The following is a 16,968-nucleotide window of genomic DNA, read 5'->3' on the forward strand; positions in this document are numbered from 1 at the left end:
CTTTTTTTTTTTACATGTGCATTGGTGTTTGGCTTGCATGTGTATCTGTGCTGTAAATGTAGTTCTGAGTATGTGTGGCAGACTTCAGAAAAATATTTCTTAATGTCTAAAATTCAAATCTGTTTTATAAAATCTGTAACAATGAAACTAAAAGTGATGATGAAGCAGAAATTAAATTTAAAGATTCTCAGTTTTAGTAATCCAGTAAAAAATCACTATTTTTTGTTTTGTTTTGTTTTTGTTTTTCAAGGCAAGGTTTCTTTGTGTAGTTTTGGTCACTGTCCTAGATCTCGCTCTGTAGAGCAGGCTGGCCTCAAACTCACAGAGATCTGCCTGGCTCTGCCTCCCGAATGATTGGAATAAAGGCGTGCACCACCACTGCCTGGCTAAGAATCACTATTTTTTTTTAACACGTTTTGCATAAAGTATACTTTTGCCATTCTATCCATTGTTCCAATGTCTTACCTAGTTTAAAAAGTCATTTCATAATTACTGTATTCAGTCACTAATTTACTTAAAGAATGTATAAGTGTGTGCCACCAAGAAAAACACAACTGCTCTAAGAAAATTCCTTTTCCTAATTATCAGAAAATATTCTAAGACTCAAAAAGGTCATCTGTTGCCATAGTTTTTATGTATTTGTAGTCGACAGAAACCTGTAAAGTCTGTGATTTCTGGTTTTAGGTTGCATTCAAAATGTCTTTGTTAAAATCTCTACTTACTAAAAGAAAGCAATATATTTATTCTTTCATTATTTTTGCTACGTTAGCATTATTTTTGTATTTCATTGTGTTAATACTGATGTGTTGTAATCATGTGAAAAATGTAAACAGATACATGTTTACATTAGATTATTTTAAACTTTAAATGTCATATATTTCATATGCAATATTTGTATAGGCATATTTATTTATGCATATATATTATATATGCATATGTTTATAATATATTATAATTATTCATGCATATATATGTTATTTTTCTTGCCCTCATAACAGGTTAAATTATTTATATATTATGCCATTGGTAAATACTTTTGCAACACATCATTTTTTTTCTGAAAGGGTAAACTCTTGTAATAACAAAGAACAAGGGAACAAATTTATAAGCCAATTAAACTGTTTTATGGGACTCACATTGTTTCCAGACATATATGTGTCTGTGTGTGGGGGGGGGGGGCTGGGTTATGGAGGCACACAGAGCAATACTTGCAATGCCCATTTCCATGACAAAGCTTAAGAGACATACAAATACTTTCAAGACAAGGCAACTGGGCATGAGCTTCTCACAATAAAAGCTGTGGAAATGGATGAAACATGGTAGATTCTTGGGATATCTGCTATGAAAAATTTTGACAAAATAAACTCTCAGTTCCTCATTGCTACAAATTCAGTTAAGGCTTGGTGAGCCCAAGCAACTACACCTTAGACATAAATGTAGCCATGTGCCCATCAGACTCCAGAGTCACAGAGTCAACACTGCATGCTCAGTTGCTCTTGAGAGCAGGCAGATGACAAATCAGTGTAACTTAAAATATGGTTACATCTATGAAAATATCTAATTAGACATCATTTGAGAATTAAGTAAAATGTATTTCAGTTAACTTGTCCAGGGAAGAGAGAATTAGTTTTAATAAACTGTAAACCTCTCTGGCTATGCACTTGAGCCTACTGCACTTCTGATTGATTGACTCCTCTGGGTATGTATTTCATTGACTGGGTGAAAAACTACCTTAATATTCTGAGGTAAATGCTCTATGTATCATAATTTACTTTTAAAATTAAATCCCTATTTTCTATTTTCCTCTTCCTTCTAAGATGGATCAGAAAGAATTGTTTGCATTATTGCTTTTAAAATTAGAAAGTCCAAATTATCTGCTACAGAAGTTAAATTATTCGATCAAAAATCACACTGTATAAACGCCTGAGTTAGAATTTAAATCTCATATTCAGACTTCAATTTCAACACTTATTGAACACTGTACCTTACACTAAAGAAACCATCAAATTTAACTTGAAAGCACTACTATACTTTCAACTTGACTAAAAATATTCAGAAATACTCTTAAAATGGGAGACATATACCATAGATTCAGCTATGTGCAAGATAAAGCCTGAGCTTAGATTTGACCAATTCATCACCACGAAGAACTAGAGAAAATAATAATAATAATAATAATAATAATATAATGAATGAGAAGTTATACATGTGAATGCTTTAAATGAGATAATAGCCATACAATTTATATTATAAAATGTGAAAATTTTATATAAATTACCTTTTCATACTGTTACTTTAGCATCCACTTGAGGTAAAATTCAACCTAAAGTTTTCATGACTCTTGAAGCATATGAATATATGATAAGCTAATACTTTGGCAACAATAGATGATTTAATGGGTAGTAGACCAAATCAGTATCATCATATTCTCCAATATTTCAAAGGGAGTAAATTCAGGTCTAGGAATCTAATAGAAAATAATTATATATTTCTATTCGTGCTATTTATTAGTTTAGATTTATGTTATATAAATATATTACAAAATGAAAATATGTGAAGATCTTCTAAGCGAGTACTTTTATCACGGAGCTACAAACCAAGGCCAGTGGCTCCTTCTAAGTAAAGAAAAAAGTGAATATCAAATACAGTAAATTAACATATTGACATTGTCAATAATTTATTCTCTTACCAAGGCAAAGAAAATCTGAAATGGGTTCTTTGAAATTTTCTAAAAGATTCCCACAGGGACTACAGATTGGCATCTTAGCTCTTGACTGACGGTGTAGGTATGTCTCCTAGCCTGCCCCCAAGATACCTTCTTCTTTTTTTTTTTTTTAGTTTTTCGAGACAGGGTTTCTCTGTGTAGCTTTGCGCCTTTCCTGGAACTCACTTGGTAGCCCAGGCTGGCCTCGAACTCACAGAGATCTGCCTAGCTCTGCCTCCCGAGTGCTGGGATTAAAGGAGTGCGCCACCACTGCCCGGCCTAAGATACCTTCTTCTAACTGGAGCTCCTGGAGGGCTTTGAAGGGAGGAAAGGGAAGGGTGGAATCATGCAATCATATTATAAACTAAAAAGAAATTAAAATCCAGGAGAATTTAAAAAACAGCAAAATGAAGACAGCTCTTGATGTTGAAAAGCATAACCTTCTTTAATACTTTCTTGATTTATAGGCAAAAAAGGATTCTGAACACAAATGTCCATATATAGTCTATATAATCTAAGCTCAGTTGATATTGAATAATGAAACTACATAAAGGTAAAGCAAATACACACTTCAGAATTTCAATAGTTTCTGTGACAAATAATATTCCACATGGCATTTTTTTTTTCACTCAAATCCTCACATATCTAATTTTGATTAAATGACTAGGGAATGTTTCTTTTTAGTATGTTGTACATTTCTTAATTGGGGGCTGAAAGGAGATATTTTATAATGTTGAGGAATAATGTCATAATCATTACAGCACCCACACAAACAGACTTAACTCATTTATAAACTTAAGCTTTGTCAGGAAAATGCTCCGTTAACTGGCTTTTCAAATGCCAGTGAATGGTTCATTAGCTTTAACTGTAATATTATGATGACAATTCATGTAATAGAATAGAGAGCCATATCTCCTCATCTACATAAAAATAATGCAGCCTCTGGAGAATTTAGGATTTCTGACACTTCAGTTATAAAACCTTGATATAAATCCATGATGCACATTGAAAAGACATAGTTCTCCTGTTCTGGTACATTTAAACTGAGGAGGAATAGAAGCTAGCAATGATTCTTCGGTTTGAAAAGATTCAGCATGGTATGTTACAAGTGTTGTGTGACTTGGATGACTTGGCATTTACATGCAGAAAACAGAAAAGCATCTGCATTTCTGAGTATACTGAATTAGAAGTACCTGGGCAGAAGTTCTCAGTTCATAGCGTCTTAAGAACTACTATTTTAATAGTGGAGGGGTTAGGGGAGGGTGCCTATTATACAGACTTCCTCAAAAATTCATGTTTCCAGAGCACATATTGCACATCCTGAAAGTCTTCAGTGATTTTAAGTTAATGTTTGTAGAATACTTATCAAAAAGCAACAGCAAAGGAAACACAATGCAAAACCATGCACAGTGCACCTAATTTCTTTGTGGCACTATGCCAAGTCCTGTGCATAAGGCAGATCACCTTTTTCCTTGTTCAGTTTGATGGGTGATTTGAGTATTAGGCATAGTATCACAAGTTTCTTGTCCTATCTGGACTCTGTAAAAACCAAGATAAGCTAATATTCAGGACTGCTGAAGCTCATTAGAAAAAAATAACAAATGTAAACCTCAAAAGGCTATTGGAATTTAGTGAGACAATATACAGTGAAGAAACACAGACAAACTCAGCCTGAAGAAAGCCTATAGGCAAAGGTGCGGAAATACCAAAAGGAAATAGCTAAGTAATTCAGAACACGTCCTACAGCTTCAAGTCTGAAAAGAAGGCAAAGGCTACATGAGAAAGGACTTGAGTTGCCCTTTAAGGATTCTAAATTTCATCTGAAAAATCAATAGAAATCGTTAAAGAAAGTCTCTTAATTAAGATCAAAGTGTACATTAAGATCCATAACTTGTGGGCAATTTGAAAGTGAAATTTATATAGAATAAGACATGAAGAGAATTCTACAATGCAGTTGTTTAGCCGAGACACATCATAAAATAATAATATAAAGTATTACTGGCAGAATCCTTGCTTAAAACTACTATTTGGAATAGAGCACCAAACTATATTACAAGAATTAAGGCAATGAATAATAATAATAATAATAATAATAGGACCAATGGAATCGAATTGAAGACCCTGACATTAATCCATGCACATATGAACACCTGGTTTTTGACAAAGGAGCCAAAACTATACAATGGAACAAAGAAAGTATCTTCAACAAATGGTGCTGGCATAACTGGATGTCAATATGTAAAAGATTACAAATAGATCCATATCTGTCACCATGCACAAAACTCAAGTCCAAGTGGATCAAAGACCTAAACATAAATCCAGTTACACTAAACTTAATAGAAAAGAAAATAGGAAGCACTCTTGAACGCATTGGCACCGGAGACCATTTCCTAAATAAAACACCAACAGCACAGACCCTGAGCACAACAATTAATAAATGGGACCTCTTGAAACTGAGAAGCTTTTGCAGGGCAAAAGACACAGTCAATAAGACAAAAAGACAGCCAACAGATTGGGAAAAGATCTTCACCAACCCCACATCTGACAGAGGATTGATCTCCACAATATATAAAGAACTCAAGAAACTAGACATCAAAGTACTGAACAGTCCAATTAAAAAATGGGCTAAAGAGCTAAACAGAGAATTCACAAAACAAGAACTACAAATGGCTGAAAGACATTTAAAGAAATGCTCAAGCCGGGCGGTGGTGGTGCATGCCTTTAATCCCAGCACTCGGGAGACAGAGCCAGGTGGATCTCTGTGAGTTCCAGGCCAGCCTGGTCTACAGAGCAAGAGCCAGGAAAGGCGCAAAGCTACACAGAAAAATCCTATCTCGAAAAACCAAAAAAAAAAAAAAAAAAAAAAAAAGAAAGAAAGAAAGAAATGCTCAACATCCTTAATCATCAGAGAAATGCAAACCAAAACGACTCTGAGATACCACCTTACACCTGTCAGAATGGCTACAATCAAAAACACCAATGACAACCAATGTTGGAGAGGATGTGGAGCAAAGGGAACTCTCCTCCACTGTTGGTAAACTTGTACAACCACTGTGGAAATCAGTATGGCGGTTTCTCAGAAAATTTGGAATCGAACTACCTCAAGACCCAGCCATCCCACTCTTGGGCATATACCCAAGGAATGCTGATTCATACCATAAAGATACATGCTCAACTATGTTCATAGCAGCACTATTTGTAATAGCCAGAACCTGGAAACAACCTAGATGCCCATCAACAGAAGAATGGATGAAAAAAATGTGGTACATATACACAATGGAGTACTACTCAGCAGAGAAAAACAATGAAAGCATGAAATTTGCAGGCAAATGGATGGAACTAGAAAAAATCATCCTGAGTGAGGTAACCCAAACCCAGAAAGACAGTCATGGTATGTACTCACTCATAGGTGGATTCTAGATATAAAATAAAGAACAATCAGACCACAACCCATAGAACCATAGAGGCTATATATATAGCATGGAGGTCCCTAGGACGACTGTGGCTTCTAATAAATTTCAGTTTTACTCAATTATTGAAAAACAATAGCCAAATGAATGGAAACACATGAACTATGAACCAAAGGTTGAGGGGCCCCCAGCTGGATCAGGCCCTCTGAATAGGTGAGACAGTTGATTGGCTTGATCTGTTTGGGAGGCATCTAGGCAGTTGTACCGGATCCTGTGCTCATTGCATGAGTTGGTTGTTTGAAACCTGGAGCTTATGCAGGGACACTTGGCTCAGTCTGGGAGGAAGGGACTGGACCTGCCTGGACTGAGTCTACCAGGTTGATTGCAGTCCTCAGGGGAGAACTTGTCCTGGAGGAGGTGGGAATGGGGGGTATGCTGGGGATAAGGGGAGGAGGGGGAGGGGGGAGAATAGGGGAACCCATGGTTGATATGTAGAACTGAATGGTATTGTAAAATAAAATAAAATATATATATATATTAATAATAATAATAATAATAATAATAATAATAATGCTTACTCTAAATATAGTAGTATCATTGGTTGACTAGTTACAGTATGGACCTTTTAATTTGTTACCTGACATCTACTATGGAGATTGTATTAACTACAATAAAAAGCTAAAATAATGTTGTCATATATAAAAGTATCACAACTCACATTCAACAAAAATATCATAGTAGAAATTCAAGTGCACACAGGCAAGCAAGTACAATAAAATAAATAATAATAATCCATCGAGAATAAGGAATGGACTCGAAAGGAATTTCAAGGAAGCACTTAGATTGCATTCAATTGGCACCTTCCCCAAAACATCACATTAAATATAAAAACAGTATTTAAAATATGATCAAGTGACAAAGAGAATCAACAATCCCAATTATTAATATTCTGGCGTTATTAAATAGCTAGGAAATAAAAAAATATAGGTATATTATACCTACTTACAATTATTCTCATATGATTTCAAATTTTTTCAAGATTATAATGAAGGCAGATTAAACTCATTTAATTGAATAGAACTGACTTAATTCTTCAATAGCTAGAAGAGGTATTGTCAGCAAATTTCCTTGGATAGTTTTCTGTCCTCAAGTTTTATATATTGGAAAAAAAAAGGAGTAAGTGAGATAAAAACAGTTTTGGTGACACAGAAGCACTCCAATCCTATCAATATTTGCTGTCTAGTTTACTCATGAATGTATGTGGCCAAATTCCGATGGTATTAAGTACGGAAAGTAAAAGTTTTACATTCACCACCTCTTTCTGCTTATGTGTAAAAGTGATTTTTTAATGTCTCTTAGAATTCCATAAAGTCCCCTCATAATAGGACAGGTATTGCAAAGGAACAATGGGCGTCATTATTACACTCAAGCATGAAGAGCAGTTGCAAACTAAATCAGTTCTGAGGAGGAGGTAAAGAGCTTTACAGATTTGCATGTGAATCACGCCTTATAAAGAGTTGCCTGCTTTTGTGTGTGAGATGATGAATGCTCAGGGCTTATTCTGGACCGCCCTTTGCCAGTTAACACATTAGAGGAAAGAGCAGGGCTCAGGGCAGGTTCTGTTCCTCACCCAACATCAAGGGCAGGGTACTATATTTTTCTAACTTCTTTACAGAATAGAAAGGGAATAAATCAGTGCTAAGTTTAGAAACCTAGTTCTAGGTAAGGGAAAAGCAAAATAGGATGAGAAAATGTCAAGATAGAAATAATCACTCTAAAAATCAAGTAAATTCTGTCTTGAAATTAATAATAAATTAGACTCAGAGAATACTGAAGCATTAGCAACAAAGGTGAAAATTCTGAGAGATCTCAGGCACAAATCACTGTAAGGTGTCATTTGCCAGAGAATATTCTAGTGAAGTTAAAGGAGCCCTGAGGGGAGATGAAACTCAAGGCACAAGCCTGAAGTAAAACTTTATAAAGGGAATTCAATTCACAGGCTTCTGACTTTGGCCCAAAAAGTCCAGGTTCATAAAGACTACAGTTGAAAGGCTGGCTGCAGCTGTTCCATTTTGGGGACTGAGTAGGGAGCTTTGATCCTGGAGTATTAGACAGTGCTAAATTTAACAGTCCTGGCCCTCTGTAGAAAGAAAGAAAGCATCAGATGAGAACGAAGTCAATGGCAAAACAGAAAGGGAAATTGCTACCCACTGCTTTCTTATTATCTGTAGAGAAGGCCTATATGATAATTTTTAAAAAGAAAGTTATTGAAAATTCTTCAGCTTTGAGCATGTGCTCTTTCTTAGGAAAAAGTATACAAATCTCTGCCAAATTTAGTTATTTATTCTAGATCTGCAAAGTACTAGGTTTACATTTAAAAATGTTAAATGTTTAGTTCTAAATGGGTTGAAGTAGACTGTTTCTCTCCTACAACATAGAGTTAAATTAGATTAAAACAAAGAACAAGCAGGTTTTTTTGTTTGTTTGTTTTTGTTTTTGTTTTTTTAGGGGGATGGTTTCGAGACTGGGTTTCTCCATTTAGTTTTGGTGCCTGTCCTGGATCTCGCTCTGTAGACCAGGCTGGCCTTGAACTCACAGAGATCCACCTGGCTCTGCCTTCCAAGTGCTGGGATTAAAGGCATGCACCACTGCCACCTGGCCTAAGAACAGGCAGTTTTGAGGCTTGCCCAGTGGATTAAAATAATATTACACTTGAATCTAAGTATGTGAAATAAATTTATATTAATGGTCTTTATACATCAGTTTAAGCTGATTCTAGAGATAGTTTAGTGGGAATACGGGAGTTAAAGGGAACTTATATCGAATGCCTTAGACTGAGGAGAATTTTAGACACAATTGATTTAAGAATAAAGAGACAAAGGAGCAAAGAGATGATTCAGTGGTCAAAAGAACTTGTACTTTTATAGAGGACCCAGATTCACATCCCAGTACCTAATGACAGCTTACAACCAACCATCAACAGCTACAGCTCCAGACAATTCAACACCCTCGTCTGTTCTAAATAGGCATCAGGTATTCACCTGATGCACATACATACATGGAGGCCAAATAAACATATACATCTACTTAAAAATAAATATTTTATTAAAACAATAATATTTTACCTTAGTAAAGATATCATAAAATTATCCTAAATCTCAAAATAAATAAATAAATCTTCAACACAGCATGCTTTATTACTGAAATAATAATGAAAAGGTTCAGGAATCTCATAACTGGGTAGAAAACCAAAGGGAACAGTGTGCCAGAGAGATAGCTACACATCTGTATTGATTGTCACACTACCCACAAAATCCAAGATACGAAAACAATCTAAGTGTCCACAATGGAAGAACACCTAAAGAAGAGTTATATATATGCACAGTAAAATAGTGTTTAATATAAAAAGAAATAATGCTACCATTTGAAAAAGAACATAAGTGGACTTGAAGATATAATCTTAAATGTTAGCTGTCCATTGAAAAGCAAATACTGCAAGACTTCATCCATATGGGGTTGACAAATACAGGACTTACTGAATCCAAAATCAGAATTGTGTTCAAGCAAAGACTAGATAGAGTGCTGATAAGGTGTCAGGAAAATGTCAGTCAAGAGACCATAAACTTCAGTTGGAAGAAATAAGTTCATGAGATCTACTGCATAGAATAAGGACTACAGTTAACAATTGATTGTACTTAACAAGTGCTGAGTGCTGAGTATATTTTGAGTGTTTTCATAACAACAACACTATCTATGGATACAATTCATGTTAGCAAGTGTTAACTGTTCCACAATTCCTGCACATAAGGCTCAGGGAACATCATTGAAGATGGATGGAAAGATTGTAAGAACCAGAAGACCAAGAAGTCTGCTGCAATACTGTCTTTCCTAATAAAGACAGGGATACTCTACCCATAATACCACAACAATAAAACATTGTTTAGACAAGAGTTCAACACTGACAACATCAGTAGACATCCTAACTTGAATGGATGAAATCTTATAGGGCTCCACCCTTAGACCAAGAAGTACAGGCAATTAATGACTGCTGAGAGAGAAAATTAGTCTCTCCTAGGGATGAAGTCCCTAATTGGTTATCCAATACAAAGTAGTCAACCTTGAAATCATGTATGTACATGTAACATTCTATAAACAGAGAAGGTTATATTTATTGTGTTTATGTCTTTATATGTGTGTATATATTATACAAAATATATTATAATATATATGTAACATTATATAAACAGATCAAGTTGAATTTATCATGTTTATGTGTTTATATGTATATATATATATATAATTAAACAAAATACATTATAATATATATTAATCAAAGATTAAGAGGTCATGAATTTGAGGGGGAGAGGTGGAACATTTAGAGGGAATAAAGATAAGGTGGGTAATGACGCAATTATAATTTTAAAATTTTTTCAAACTAGAACATCGAAAATGGCTATTCACAGTTTATCAATTAACAAGTAAATGTTTGAAAACCTAATATACAAATTCCTATAAATTTTGAAGAGAACAAAGTGAAGCAAACAGCATATTTTCTGACACAGAGATATGCAAATGAGACCTCTCCCTCTGAGCATCTGTTTGTTCTACTGCACCATTCACGAAGACGTTTGGCATGAGGAATGACAAACTGAAACTGAACTATTAAAATTATTGCCATATCACTTGCTCTCAGAACAAATCAATTAAACTAATCCACCTGAAATTGCTTGGATTACTTTTATTCTATGTGCCATCATGATGTGGTAGAGAATAGCACACGTCTATTCAAGTAGATGTCCCTTCATGTGAAGCATGTAAAGTGGCATGATATGACCTGGGTCCTCTCATATGCAGACAGATTCATTGGTGAAGCAATAGCTCATTTATTTATGCATCAGTAACTATACCTTCATCAGATGTACAACTGGTTGAAGTTGCAGTTACTCACTGATGTAGGCAATGGTATATTCACTTTCCTATAGAAAAAAAGCATCTGATTTGTTGAGAAAATTCCTAAGAATCATTACTAATTTACTAATTTACCTCCTTACTTCTTGAAAACACCAGAGATACCCAGGTGTAGAATTTGAAAGACAGAGCTTGGAATCAGAGTAAAATTTACTCTTGAACTATTTCATTTCCCTGAATATGGGATCTGTCTGTGTTACATGCACAGAATCTGTTGAACTCGGGAACAGTCACATGCTTCACTTTGGCCAATACTAAGAGGTCAGAGATAAATTCTGTGTGGCAGTCAAAAGACTTTATAGTCAGTCTAGGGTTTAGTAAGCACATTCTTTTTCACATCACTTATAATACAGACATGACCCAGATAAGAACAGTTTCTTCATCATGAGTCTCAGAATGAAGACAGGAGGAAGCAGAGCTGCAGGAAAGCTCCTGAGAGGCTGGTAACACCAGGGAGAAATAAACCTTTAGTGAGAGACTCTTGTTCCTGCTGCATGAACTGTCTGAATATGTGAAACATTTGCCTGCAGCGCTGGCATCCGTTCCCAAGTTCTTTTCTTTCCTTGTAAAGTAGCAAAAGAAGATTCATTATAAAGGAAGAAATAATTGTTGCATTTTCCTATTGTGGGCTTTGGTATAATGCCTTTCAAGACAGGAATGGTACAAAATAAAAGTATATCCTCTGCCTTGCCTAGATTTAAATTCAAATCCCCCTTCTTACCTGTGTGATAGTCAACACTTCATAGGTCTCTTCCGCAAATGGGAATGATGGTTTATGCTTTGTGCCCAGACAGAATTGAGGATCAGCTGAATTAGCATATGTAAATCAGGACACTATTTGCCATGCAGCAACACTTCGCATGTTATTATTTATCACTAATATTACTGCTAGTATTTGTGTGCTTAGTATTTACCACATTGTCTTTGGCTTCTACAGGCAACACATTTATTTTATTACTTTGCATTATGAATTCAATTTTAATTCATGAGACTATGCTGTTTACATTCCATTTTTTCCTAGACTTCCAATAAAACACATAATATCAAGTTTGTACTCAAGAGTTTGAGAGCATTCCTATTTATCTCAGGGTTAACTGGATCCTATCAATAGACAATTATACGCTGTCTAGCATGTGTTAGGCTCTATTCTACTTCCCCCCTCTCATTCACCCCCCACTATTACTCACTCACTCTAGTCTAGATAAGCTGTCCTTGTTCTTCCTTGACTTTTAATTTGGGGTGTTTACTGTAGCTTTCCCCTTGCCTAGAATGTTATTCCTCCAAGTATCCTTATGGCTAATCCCTCACATTCTTTCTGACTTTGTTCAAATGTCAACATTAAATCAGGCAGAAATATGACTCCCCTAATTCCCACCTAAATTTTATCTATTTTGCCCTACCACTAATCATCTTCTAACACACTATGCTTACGTTGGACAAATATCAAGATTTATTAGAGAAGGGTCTTCTGTTCACTGGCTGCAAGCACTGAAAGCCGGGTCTGTATATGACAGGTGCATGCTGCTGAGGGCTGGAAGTGTGCGTAATATTAATGATTCTTTTCGATAAATAGGGTCTTTGTTCAGCAGGTAAGTACGGCATCCTAGAAAGTCAACTTCTAAGAAACTGTGCCTTAATAAAAGAGCTATGAAGTGCTAAGAGGTAAATGAAGCCAAGACGATGAGCTATAGAGACAAGATGAGGAATTTCATATTCATGCAGCTTCCACATTTGGATTGAGGAAGGTCAGCTATTTCAGGCTAATAAGGAAATCATGCCCTCAGAAGCCCTGAGACTGTGGAACTGTTTAGATCTGTACTTTAATATTTAATTTCATATATTTCCTGAAGGAAAGTGATTAATAATTGCAGCCAGTGAAGCATCTACTTTAAAGGACTGACCCCTGCAAGCTGTTGTTTTTTGAAGATTAAAATAGTAGTTTAAAAAAAATAGAATGAGTCATGGAGGGGCATTTTTTAACTTCACAGAGATGAAAATGAGCTAAATGAAAATATGAAAGATAACTAATTAGCCTCAAGCTTTGAAGGGTGGTTTTTAGGATAACGAAGCTGACTGGCTCACATTGTGACACTATGAGATGATTCAAACATTAATCTGAAATGATCATGCTTTGCCACACTCCCTTCTATTTTAACAAACTCATCTCAATCTGTCCCCCCTTAAAAAAATAACTGTCAACTTTAACTCTGGCTCATATACATTTATCAAAGTAACAGGATCAAAGCTAACAAAGGCAGCGTTAAGGATCATCCCTACTGCAGTGATCCATCAACACAGGCAGGTGGTCCAAACAGCAGAGCAGTTTAGTGTGGGAAGTGAACACCTGCAGGTTCTCCACAGAAAGTATAATCTTTTAAGCACAATGAATAACAGAACTCTGATAAAGTAAAAAAAAAAAATGTTTGAAGTGCAACACAGTGATTTAATTTCACTTCAATGCTGCCCTTAATTCTGCCATTTATCTTCCATGAAAGCTCGCTGTGTCTTTACTGCCGTCCTCCTCTTTCCAACCCTTTCATTCTTTATGGATGCCAATTAATTATTTCCAAGAAATCTGGCTTACAGTCAAATTTCCTACAAATATCTCCATACTATTAACCAAATTTAAAATGCCAAAGATGCATTAATAAAAATGAATGCTTCTGATTTTTTAGATGGAATGTATATAGAGTTTATACACTTAAGATGGGCTACATTTTTGTGTATTTTATTAGAAGTGAAAATGCTGTCATATATTTTAAACTTACATTTAGATATACACTGGCAGAGTAGAGTTACTTTTTGAATGAAAAGGCTGACTGGGTCATTTCCACACTTACAAAGATATACTTTAAACTTACCTTTAAAAATTAGTTCTTTAAGAATATCATACAGCGTATTTAATCATATTTGTGCTCTGTAACTCCTTCCAGATATACCCTTTACCCACCCTACTTTGTGTCCTCTTTTTCAAAAAAAAATTGTAGATACATCAAATCCAATTTTTCTGACCATATACTCTTGTGTGGCCTCCCAGTGGAGTGTAGAGTTAGCCTACAAGTAGCCATGTCCATAAAGCAAAAATGTTCTCCCTCTCCCAGCATTTAGATACATAGACTTTTGAGATCTATTCCAAGGATACATAATTTGTTTTCTTTCAATACAGTATATTCATTCTGTCTCCCCCCCTCCCCACTCTCTTCCTTCTGACTCAATCACTCCAACAAACTCAAAACCCAACAAACTTATATTAAAGCTCAAAATCCCTCTACCTAGCTCTCAACTAGTCATTAGCAGTCTGACCACTAAAGAGAAAGATTGTCTGGACACCTAAAAGGAGGGTAAAAAATCCTTTAAGTCTTCATTGTAGCAATTTATTTCATTGTTAACAATGGAAAAAAGAAGTCTGTCCTGAAATGTTTTACATCAAACAGACCTTGACATGGTTCTATAATGTGAGGCCAATTGCAGAGAGAAGATGAACAGTGTGTCTAGGCATTTAGATGTGACACTCCTGGTTATGGCTTGCCTGGTTGAATTAGTATCAAATAAAACAACTATCTCAGGCCTTTTTACAGTCTGGCAACAAAGATCCCCATGGAACTTAAACCTTTAGAGAGGGTGTTAGTCAGAATGGATGAAACCCTTCCGGGGTCACCTTGGTAGGACAATGGGAGGAAAATCACCTCTAACAGCTGTGTCCTAGTGTTCCTTCTTCCTTTGGAAATGGTTATGAAATTAATTGGTCACTATTTCTTTAACAACCACTACAAGGTGAATCTCCTTTCTTCTCTATAGCTAATTAGTCATTGGGAGGAAACTTTAAAAATGTGAAAGCAAATCAGGTCTAGAAAATGTAATAAGGGACCATATTATTATATATTAACCAAAAATTACACACATATGCATGCACACACATACATATATATGCATGTGTATACACGCACACACATATATGCATATATATGGACGTGCTCCTCACAAGAGCCATAGACTATCCAACAAAAATCCTAACACCAAACATGAGAAACCCCTTTTCCCTTTTTTAAGTTGTTAATAAGTGTTGTCCAAGAGACTTCCAAAACATTATAGTTTTTTGGTTCTGGTCTTTCTTTCTTTCTTTCTTTCTTTCTTTCTTTCTTTCTTTCTTTCTTTCTTTCTTTCTTTCCTTCTTTCTTTCTTTCTTTCTTTCTTTCTTTCTTTCTTTCTTTCTTTCTTTCTTTTCTTTTATTTCTTTCCTTTCTTTCATTTCCTTTCTTTCTTTCTTTTTTTTTTTTCTGTTGCCCTTGGTTGCCTTCAAGAGACTGAAGGGAAGTCCCTTTTGGTGAAGACACAATGCACTCTCCACAGAGGGCCTGGAGGACACAAGCTAGATCTGACTTGAAAACCACCTCCCAGGTGACTAACTTTCATGGTATCAGAGGACATACAGAATCTTCCAAGGGAGGGAAGCAGCCAGTAGTCTTATGTTGCTGTGGTGCCTATGAACTATAACAATTAACATGGCACAATAACTCTATGGTTGTAGTAGTTGTACTTATATGTTGGCTGAAACCAAAATATCTCTATTTGGAATTAAGGCCTGTGCATTAAGAGGAAAATCATGCTTTGAACTGGAAAGCTAGTCAACTACTGTGCCTTATGAACCCATGAATCTTAGAGGAGACCCTTCAACTGACACCCTACTTAACCAGCAGAATTCGTAACTGCATTCTAAATATGCATCCTTATACCCACAGAAAGGTGTAGGTCTTTGCCCTCAATAAAGAAACTTCACCTTCCAACAGATGAAGATGATTACAGAAAACTAGGAACAATCAAAATGCAGAGACACAAGAAACGGTGTAGTGCCTAACCCCACTCAATTTATCCACAACATAACTGCTGCACCTCAGGCTCAGGGAACACTCGGGAAGAGGGAGCAGAAAGACTATAGGAGCCCAGGCAACAGGACATCTGCTGTGAGATTGTGACCCTAGAAATGTCAGGGATGCTACTCCTATGAGGTGTCAACAATATGCCTGCCTAAACATGGACTACACCAACAGGCATATCAATGTGGAAGAGAAAGAAATCTTAAGGACCCCAACCCTAGACAAAGAACTACAGGGAACTAAGGAATGTTGCCTACTGGAGGTAAAGTCTTCACTTGAGAAGAATACCTAATTGGTTACCCAATACTGAGTAGTAAGCCCTGAAATAACACACACACACACACACACACACACACACACACACACACACACACACAGACACACACACAGACACACACACAGACTGAGCAGGTTTAAAGAGGCCAGAGGACATGGGTTTGAGAGAGACTGAGGATATGGAAGGATGAGGAGTTTGAGGTTGGAAACAGAGGACAGATAAGGGGAGAATGATGCAACTATATTCTAATTTTGAGAAATAAAAACAATTTTGAAAGACTTTTAATCATAAAATTTAAGTCCTTAATGAGAAGAGGTCCCATTAAAAGCGTCGGCACTGTGCTTGGTTTTAGTTCTTGAGCTAATGATTTCCACGTGTGAAGCCTGGGTTTCAATCTTGTGCTTTATGTTTTGATCCTAAGCACATCCCATTATCTATGTTTCTTAACTATGACAGAAGGATGGTAACTAACTTGTAGACTTACTAAATCTCTAAAGGGCAATGTATTATAAAGCACGTTGTCTAGCACATTGTATGAACTTGTATTCTTTTGGATATTTTAATATTGTTTGCAGGTATTTAAGCAATTTTCAACTTTAAAAGTTCTGTCAAGCATATTATCTACTAGAGTATATGAAGAGATATAGAAAGAGGAAAGAGAAGGAAGAGAGGGAGTGTCCTGGTTGGTTGGTTTTATGTTTTATTTTCCTTGATTTGACATAAGCTAGAAATATT

General features: G+C 35.8%; 1 protein-coding gene across 1 annotated transcript in view; it reads right to left on the minus strand.

The window, feature by feature from the left end:
• Kcnd2 (potassium voltage-gated channel subfamily D member 2) overlaps window positions 1-16,968 on the minus strand; it is a 499,347-nt gene that overhangs the window by 382,903 nt on the left and 99,476 nt on the right. The window lies entirely within an intron of this gene.

Source organism: Peromyscus leucopus, chromosome 3, assembly GCF_004664715.2.
Source record: "Peromyscus leucopus breed LL Stock chromosome 3, UCI_PerLeu_2.1, whole genome shotgun sequence".
Classification (NCBI taxonomy): Eukaryota; Metazoa; Chordata; class Mammalia; order Rodentia; family Cricetidae; genus Peromyscus; species Peromyscus leucopus.